Source organism: Psittacula echo (genome assembly GCF_963264785.1).
Source record: "Psittacula echo genome assembly, chromosome: 2".
NCBI lineage: Eukaryota > Metazoa > Chordata > Aves > Psittaciformes > Psittacidae > Psittacula > Psittacula echo.
In genome coordinates, this window is record NC_137737.1 from 111,951,111 (window position 1) to 111,961,107 (window position 9,997).

The following is a 9,997-nucleotide window of genomic DNA, read 5'->3' on the forward strand; positions in this document are numbered from 1 at the left end:
CGGAGAAAGAAGAAGGGCGGGCGGGCGGGCAGACAGCCGCGCCGGCGCAGGTCCGGAAGGGCTGCTCCCGCCAGGCCGGGCGGTGCTATCAGCTCCGCAGCCAGCCCCTTCGAGGAGCGGCGGGGGTACCGCCGCCAACCGCCGTCGCCGCCCCACCCCCGGGGACCACCTCCCCCGGTGGCGAGGCGGAGCTGCGTCTCACGCCACGGTCTCACGGGAGGCTGTTCTCCATGCCTCAGCCGCTGCGGCGGCGGCGGGAAGCGTTTGGTGGTGCTGGGGGGAGCTGCGCCTCTCCGGCTGGGCGTCATGGGACAGCTGGTCAGCAGCTTCGTGCGGACGCGGCAGTGATAAACCATGTATTTTGCAAATATCAAAGGCGCTGTAAAAATTCTGGCTTTAACAAAAGCGTCTTAATTTTTCTTCAAAGTTACTAATCCACGATTTCCAAGCATTAGTCTCGCAATCCCGCGTAGTATTACTATGCAGCTGCAATAAATCATATAAATAAGTGTGACCAGCAGCACTCAGCTCTCGTGAGATCCCACCTGCAATACTGCATCCAGCTCTAGGGCCACCAACACAAGAGGGATGTGGACCTGCTCTAGTGGGTCTAGAGAAGGCCACAGAGATGATCAGAGGACTGGAGCACCTCTGCCGTGGAGACAGGCTGGGAGAGCTGGGCTCGTTCAGCCTGGAGAAAAGAAGGCTCCAGTGAGACCTTAGAGCAGCTTCCAGTGCCTAAAGAGGGGCTACAGGAAATCTGGAGAGGGGCATTTTACAAGGGAAGGTAGTGGTAAATGGTGGGGAATGGCTGTAAACTGAAAGAGGAGAGATTTAGATTAGGTAATAGGAAGAAATTCTTCCCTGAGAAGGTGATGAGACACTGGCACAGGCTGCCCAGAGAAGATGTGGCTGCCCCATCCCTGGCAGTGTTCAAGGCCAGGTTGGACCAGGTTTTGAGCAACCTGGTCCACTGGAAGGTGTCTATGTCTGTGGCAGGGGATCTGTAATCAGATGATCTTTAAGGTCCCTTCCAACCCAAACCATTCTGTGATTCTGTTATTCTATTAAATATAAATGATGTAAATAAATACTCCCATGCAAGGCAGATCAGGCTACTTGGTAGAAGAACATTTTGCTGGGGTTTTGGCTGCTGGCAGAGCTGTGGGCTGATATCAGGTGGCCTGACTGGTTTTGCAATCAGTTTCGGGAGTGCTGATGGCACTCTGCCGCTGTGCTTGGGATGTTTGTTTGGGATCAGTTTGTTTGGGATCTGGCTGGGAGGAGGCACACTAAAAGTGGGGTGGGACACATTCCTATGCAGCCTCTCTGATTTCCCAGCTGCTTTATTGCTTTCATGGCAGGGTAATGCACAATGCGATGCTGGAATAAAATATGTAATTTAGCTGATATTGCCATCTGCTGACAAAAATGCAGACTTGTCTTGGTGTCATAATCTTACGGGCAAATGTGTTGGGCAGGGACCTGCGGAAGGTCATGTAGTCCAACATTCTGCTGAAAGCAGAATCCAGTTAGACCAGGTGGCTCAGGGAATTATCTGGTTGTGTTATGAATAGCTTCAGAGATGGAGATTTCAGAACCTCTCTGGACATACTGTTCCACTCTTTGACCACAGTTAGAGTAAAATATTTTTGGTTTGGTTGGTTTTGTTTTTTTTTTTTTTTTAATTTTTTTCTTGTATCTAGAGAACTGTTTCAATGTTCCATCTTTAATCTGTGCCTCTTTGCCTGAGAAGACTGTAGCTCCCTTCCTCCACATCCTCCTATTTGGTAGCTGCAGGGAACAGTAAGAGTGGGTGAGGATGCAGAACTATGTCTAGCAGCTCCCAGGCATATAAGTGTAGTTGAATGAGTGTTATCAATGATAAAGTTGGCATCATTGATTGTGTCACCTTAAAGATATCTTTTTCCTTCTGGGCTGGGAAAAAGTAGCCCTGAATAGTTAACCCAGATCAATGCTGCCAGCAGCTCATTGCCTTTTCTGTGGTAAACATGGCTCAAAAGAGACCGTCCCCATTCATATCTGCTCTAGTTAAATTATTTAATCCTGGGATTAAACCCAGGATTATGCATAGCTGTTAGGGACTGTCCACTTGGAAGACTAATGGGAAATATTTACTCTGGTTCTCAGCAGCATATACAAAACTAAATTTTGGTGCCTCGAAGAAAAAAACAATATTTTCATCATTAGTTCATCACTCAGGGCGTAGCTTGATGACTCCATGGCACCAAACAAGTCCTTTAATTGTCTGTTAGGATTAAATCAGCTCTTTTCCTCACTGGTGTAAAGATGCCTGCCAGGAAGCTTGTGTAAAATAGCTGCCTACTTTGTTCTGTTCTACACCTTTGATGGAAAGCCCTCAGCATCGCCTTCAGGGGTGTGTAGGCCTTACTGTACATCCATCGTTTTACCCATTGCAGAAATGAACCTGGTGTTGCTGCTTCTACTAGAAACTCAAGCACTTAGTAGTAATGACCTTGCAATGTCTAGATGGCAATCTGTCTGAAGAATTACTGCTGCACGCAAATGGAAGCGCAGTATGTGATTGCTTTGCTGCAAAATCAATTAAACTGTCCGTCACTGTTTATTCTCCATAATTTATTGGTAGCCTTTATTATTTCTATTGAGATAGCACCCAGAGACACTTCCAAGAAGTGGGAGTTATGTTAAGTAACACCGTGTACCAGCACATGGGAAAATGGGATATTCTCCTTGGATGTCTTGCAATCTGTCTGAAGACAAGCTGCAACAGGTGAGTAAGAAGTTTCACCCAGCTTCTCACACCTCCATTTTTTTTGTAGAGCCAGTCCAAACCACTCTAGCTTGTCCCAGGCCTATTTTTCTAGCTAAACCAGAATAACACTTGTACTAAGCAAAGCTGGTATTTCCTATTTGGTGTTGTAAGGAGCTCTCGTTTGTCAGCCTTCCTCACCTGTGGAGGCCTGCTTGCCTTTTAATTATATACGCCACGATACCTATTACTTTGGTCAGATGCTCTTGGCTTCAGACTTCCCATGTGGGATCAAATTGGGCTGAGGGGGCTGACAGCAATCTGCTTGATGATGCCAGTACTTACTTAAATATACATGTGGTACGTCAAGTGATGCTGAATCAAGTCTTTTTATCTTTTCATCTTTGTATCTGCCCTAATGTATTTTGATGGCTCCTCTACCAAACTGTGCCAGTGTGTCCCTACCTAACCTTAGAAAATCATATAATTACTCTTTAAGATCACATCCTTTCTGTATTTATCATTGAAGTCATTGAAGCTTGTTAATTTTTATTACAATTAGGCAAAGTTATTTATTGCCTAGTAGCAAAACCTTTGGACTTGAATTCAAATTGTTCAAAGTTTGTTCCAATTTTGCTACAGATTTGTTGGACAATCTGGGCAGGTCCCAACCTCTCCAGTGCAATTTTCTCTTTTGTAGAGTGATGCCAATTGCATGGCAACATGTGGCCCAAGAGCTCCAAACCCAGGTGTCAGCCAGTGAGCTGTTGAAGGAAAACACTTTAGAAATGCAGTTTATTATTGCAGTAGAGTCTGGAAACATGCTGCACTTGTTACTGTGAGCAAAGAGGTGCAGGGTGTACTTTAGCCAGGTACTGTGCATAAGCACTGATATGATAACAACTTCAAGGTTTGACCTATTAATGACTGTGTATAATGGATGCTCCTGGGTTTCATTAATGTCAGTTTACTAAGCCTCTGTAAGCACCATGCTGCTCACATGGTGAGTAACTCAGGATTGCTGTTGAAGTAGAGAATATAGGCAGAACTGTCACAGGGAAGTCCCTGAGGGCACTACCAAAATCTGACTTGGCAGGAGAGACAGGAGACAGGTTTATGAGCCACAGCTGACCTGAGGAACACCCTGTTTATGGCTGGACTTGACCTTTTGTCAGTTTTATAACAGTTTGTCCTAGTTAGTAGGGTCTGATGCAGTAGTATGGCCAAGGGACTGCCTGCAGGGACTGTTCTGGGAGTCTTCACAGAAAGTGAAATAGTTCTTCTGCCTCTTCATGCAATGTAGTTTGGACAGGCAGACCACAAGGTTCTGGTATCACTTTTCCAAGGGAATTATACCCATATGCTGGATACAAAGTGTGTATGCATACATGTAACATATATTCCACATAAGAACACATCTGTGCAGTACATGCAAAATTGCAGTCTGCTTAAAGTCTGTGTTGTAGGTTAGTGTTGTACTCTACCTGTGCATCCAAGCCAGTGAAACGTTTGCTGTAGCAAAAAGTTCCATCCCTTTTCCCTTCCTGGCTTAGCTGTGTTCCCCACTGTCACATCCCAGATTGCTCTGCTCATCCCTGCTTTCTGGCAAGGTGCAGCGCTGCGCAGCCTTTGTGCCAGCTCTGAGAGAACTTACTCAATGTTAAAAGCAGGACATTAAAGCATTAGCCCAGTTAAAATGCCTTGTCAACATTGTGAGAGCGAAATGGATTTAGAGACAACTTAGGTATGTGTCTCAGATTTCATTTTGCCATGCCGTTCAGCTACAGCCACAGTTGCTAGGCATATGGTCTTGTTGATCTCATGAGAGTTAGCCTCTCTTTAAATCACTGAGGAGATTAAGCAAAAAATGTATTGATTCATATATTTTCAGAACAAGGAGACTATTATGATTACATGATGTTAGTTCCTGCATCAACCACAAAATGTTTCAGGTGAAATGACTCTTTCAGAATGAAAACTAATTATTTTTTTAAAAAAACCCTCAAATGATGATGGCATCATCTCAACAATTTGTTCCAATACATAATTATCCTCATTCTTGAAAATCCACAGCTTGAAGCATGAATTTGTCTAGTTTCAGCTTCTTGGCACTGTTTTGTTATGCTTTCATGTGCAAATTTAAGGCGTTTTCTGCTACCAGAAATCATCCTTCATAGTGATTTAAGCCATGAACAAGTCACAGCACTTTCTCTTTACATTCTCTGAATAGATGGAGGTGCTTTACTGAGTTGTGATTGTAGGAATTTTTGACTTGATTCAAAATGTAGCTCATCACAATAGAAAATTGTAGGAATAAGGCAAAAAGCCTGGGATGTCAAACATAAGATTGAAAATGTGGCTTACTATGTAGACTCTTTTCCCCTTTTATAACACACATAATCCACAGCATACCATAATAAGGATATCAGGAGGCTATTGACTTTTTTTTTAACTGAAATAGGTCAGATCAGTGTAAGAGCCAGTTTTAGATTTAGGAATAGTAACAGAACCACCAAGACATGTTTGACAAAATAAATGGAAGTGTAGTCTTGGTTCATAAGTTGCTTTTTATAATCTTCCCTTCAGATCTGACCTAATGGATGTTAATGTCAAGGGGAGTCTGTCAGTGATGTCTGGATCTTTGAAACAAACCTCATTATATCATGCTAAATTAAGTTTTCCTGTTTCTCAAGCCAGGATATTGGCTTTAGTTGTTCTGTGAATGCTATCTCATCTGTGAAGACCTGGAAAATAATAGAAGTCTAATCAATCAAGTGGGATAGAACAAAGTGGTCTTTACTTAAACAGGAAATTAATTCTGGTATTCTACAAAGAGAAAGAGTAGAATACAGAAGAAAGGAAAGAAATATTGAAGTATGCAGACAGGATAATCTGAGTAGTATATTAAGTTTTATTGAAATGATGGTATGGAAAAAAGTGTTTTAGCAAAGCAACATCTCCATTGTTAGTCTTACATGGAGTTACACAAATTTATATAAGTTTCATCAAATGCATAAAGTGGCATGTCAAAACAAACTGTGGAATTCAGAAAACTGTGAAACTACTGTGATATTCCAAAGGACCAAGTGCAGAGCCACTGTAAGAAGGCACAACTCCATTTAGTCTTGTGTGTGCACCACAATATTCTGGTTCTGAAAAACAGAGCCTTGTGTATAATCTTTGGTTGGACTTGTAGTAAGCATTAACATTTTAACACTGCTGACTCAAGGGGTCCAGACAAAGGCAGTATTTTCTCTGTTCAGTGTTCAATTTAAGTGAAGTACAAATGGGCTGGGGTTTGTGCTACCTCATTTTCTGTACACCAATTCTGAAATGTCTGAGACAACATGAGATTTGGTTTACTTGCAGATTTCCCAATAGTCACCATGACTGTCTGAATAAAGAAGCATGAATTATTCTTGCAATTAGGCTCCGACTCTGAGGCAAATAACTCTCGCTGTTACAAGTGCATTAAATATGACCTGCAGCTCTTTGATCTGGTGCTCTAATCCTCTTAGCTCTTCTAAACTAAACAAAGGTGGGTGGACAATAGTGACATGGTTTTGCTCCAGGAGAACAGCATGTGCAAGTCAGGAGGTACAACACTCCTTTTGTATCATTACTAAATAGATGTCCCTGCATAATTCACTGCAGTGATCATCTTAAATGAAGAGGTCCATGTATTTAGGACGTCTGAGGCTATACTGTGACCATGTCACTGTTGGGATGCTACTTCTCTCTATACAACATGGGCCTTTCTTTGTGCTCATCTCCATTCTATAATGGCTTAATACTAGTGAAATTAAAGAAAGATGTCGTATACCTTTCCTTGATTCATTTGTGTAGCCTGTTCTTGGTTGCACATCCTTTGTGCTCACTTGCAGCTGATGGGAAGTCACCAGGCTGTAGCACCTGCATAAATCCCAGCATGCTGGGCTCCTGGATCCTAATGTGCAGAGAGGCAATCCTAAAAGCAGTATGCTAGTGGAGCTGATTTTTTTGGGGTGTAAGATGGATATATATATATGGCACTTTTGGGGAGAACAAAACCCCAAAACCCAACCCAAAAAACCAATTTGGTCTGGTCCAAGTTCTATTTCATATCATTATGTGGTAGCAAGCTTCATCCTGCCATCTGTGAAATAGATTTAATGCCCCTTAATTTCTAGTCTAAATTTACTCCTGTCTATTGACATGAACTGATAAACAGCTGCTGCATTTCACTGGTGTGTGAATGAAATAATCTATTTTGCTGCCTCTCCCAGCAGTGCATTTTGGAACTCACAAAATAGTGTCTGCAGAGCACCTTGAAAGCCGTGCACAAAAGGCACAACTATGCAAAGAGCTACTGTCAACATTAGTGAATCACTTCAGCCACAAACGGAAAGTAGGTTTCCGTTTTAGAACAACAAACAAACCACAGCAATATTTACTGAGCACTTTAAAGATAACAGCAGCTATATGAACACTAAGAATTATTAAGGTTTGTTTGTGAAAAGGTCAATTGCATGGTGAGAAACAGTACTGCATCTCTCAGGCCCATCTACAGACAGAATAAGCACTTTTTTGTTGCAGGGAACCCAAAACTTTTAGCAGAGGTCAGAGATGAAACATGCTCCCAGTGGGAAGGTTTCCATGCCTAGAAGTCCCGTATTGGCTGAATAGTATCTTTGCTGAAGTTAGATTCAACTTCAGCCTGGATGGTGCAGAGAAAGACTTTGCTGCCATTTCTCCACCATGCAGCTCGCTACACAGAGCTTGTATGCATATCAGCCAACACTAGCGAGAGCAAGGAGGGAGCTACAAGCCTATCCCTTCAACCTGTGCTAGCCCTACGTGTTAAATTTTGTTTAGAAATAAGAAAAGTCAGTTATAGCCCAGTATCACTTATAAGAAGAGGACCTGGTAACTGCACCCTCTCAGAAGGTGGTCAGAAGATGCTCTGTGCCAGGCATAGCACCCCATTCTTCTCATGTTGCATGACAGTCCTTGCTGCGGTGACCAGTCACAGAGGCAGCTGGACACACAACTTGGAAAGTCCTACTCTAAATGGTGGGGAGCAGACATGCATCTTCCCACAGGCAGGCATAGTTCCAGAAGCAGCTCTTTGCTGAGTAGCTGCCACCTTTAGGGTGAGACCACTCTCACAAGGAAATACATCTGGCAGAAAGGAGAGGCTACCTGCAGATACTGAACACCTGCATGTTGTTGTCTCAGCTTGCTCACTCCAGCTGTCACAGGACCACTGTTGGTTTGCCCTGTCCTCACTCCTATGCTCTGCTATCAGGAAAAAGTAGGAAGCCCTCACCAACAGTGGATGCTTCCACATTTTTTAGCAAGACTGCTTGATCATTACAGCCTGTCTGATATTTACAGTATATATTGCTCACCCAGTATGACTACTGAAGACCTTCTGATGATCATCCTCCTCCTTTGCAACTGTGAAAGGGCTTTTCACCATAAGAGTGTGGTTGTCCCCAGCTGTTGATCTGAGGAAAGTTTAGGGAGAAAGGTCAATATTGAGGCTGGGCTGCCTAGAGTCCCTCTAGTTTTTTCCAAAACAGTATGTTCATCTTCAACCCAGTGGCGGCTGTGAATAAACCTATCCTCTCCAGTGTTGTTTATTAAAGAAGTTGGAGTCCAGTCCCATGTAATGCTTGTGGAATTTAGGTTCCCAATAAGGCTCTTGAGATTGCTGCATATACAGTATTTTTTAGTCTTTTGCAGAACTTACCCCTGGATACAGTCATGCTCAAAGCATCTTGCATAATTCTTTGGTTCTGTACCAGTTCGTCTGCAAGTTTCTGTTAGGCACAACATTATTTTAATTTAAAAATACAGCAACATGAATTACCTAAACAAATAGATTTCTCTGGTGTCTTCTTATATTGTTGGAAAAACTAAAGCTTTCCTTTCTAATGCTGAATAGAAATTGAATAGCAATTTCAGCTTGCAAGCAAAGGTACGCCCACTTCCGTTCTCTTCAACAGAACCATGACTTCTTACCTAACTTACAAAAAGAATAGCTTTATGATTGGTAAGACATATGGCTAATTTACACTAAGTCAATTACATTACTTTGTGCTGGCTCACTAAAATAATGTGGGGGTTTTTTTTAACTCACTGAAGCAAAAGTGCAACAGTTCAGCTGAATCCTAGGCAGATGTCTCTTAAGCAGGGAACATTTGGTTTCTTTACGGTCTTCCCTGTCTTTAGCTTTTAAAGCAATTTTTCAGTAGTTTGTCAAGTTTTGAAGGCAGCTGAAGTGCCTGGATTTATGTACTGAGCTAACTTTATATCTCAGCTCACTGTAAAATAAACTGTAATTTTATTTTTTTTTTTTTGGCTAACAAGATGTAGTATATACTATTTATACTACAGAAATGACTGGGGTTTAGTGGGGTATCTTTCATCAACATGGTTCAAACATAGCTCTTCACAAACCATCTACAATTTGCACTGCCTTCCCCACACAGGCACTGGTAGTGTGTCTAAGTGTCCCAACCACAACAAAAGCCAAAATTGCTGTTGAGAGTTCATTTTCCATGCCTGCATCAGTTAGTGATCCTGTTCGCATGTGGCTGTGTGTAGCCCTCTTACTAACTGCTGAAAGACCTGTACACTGTGCGCTTCTCCCTTAACTCCTTTCACAGACCTGGGGAACAAGTGCATTGCATAGTAGCTGTGGGTAGTAAACCATAGTGTCACATATATATGCACGTGCAGAACATACGTATATATCTACCACTTGTACAACATCTGTGCTGTTGTGCCCAACAGTTGAATTTCTGATGGACTTGCACCAGTGAATGATATGTCCTGGTTGGTTTGCCCAGTAACTGGTCCTCCCCTATCCATGTACGTAGACAGCAGGGTTAGGGATGAATCCCTGTAGCACTGTGTGCACATCGCAAAATGCTATCAACTGCTCTGCTGTGTTCCTGTTGCTGGACAGATTGACAGATCAAGATGCTACAGCTGAGGAGGACATCTCCTTGCTTATTGTTTGGTTGGTAGCTTTTGGCATCATTTGTAACTCTCTGAATCATCTTTCATGGAGCTTCATGTAGTAGCCAAAATGTTATCAAAGCACTGGGCTGGCAGGAGGACTTTTTCTGTTGGGATGTCACAGGTGGGATCTCACCTCTAGCCCCATGTGGCACCTGGAGGTAGAGAGGGATGGTCTGAACTAGCACTGTCAGCAAAGGGAGGGCAGCAGCACCATGGGGCTGCAGTGCAAAGGCA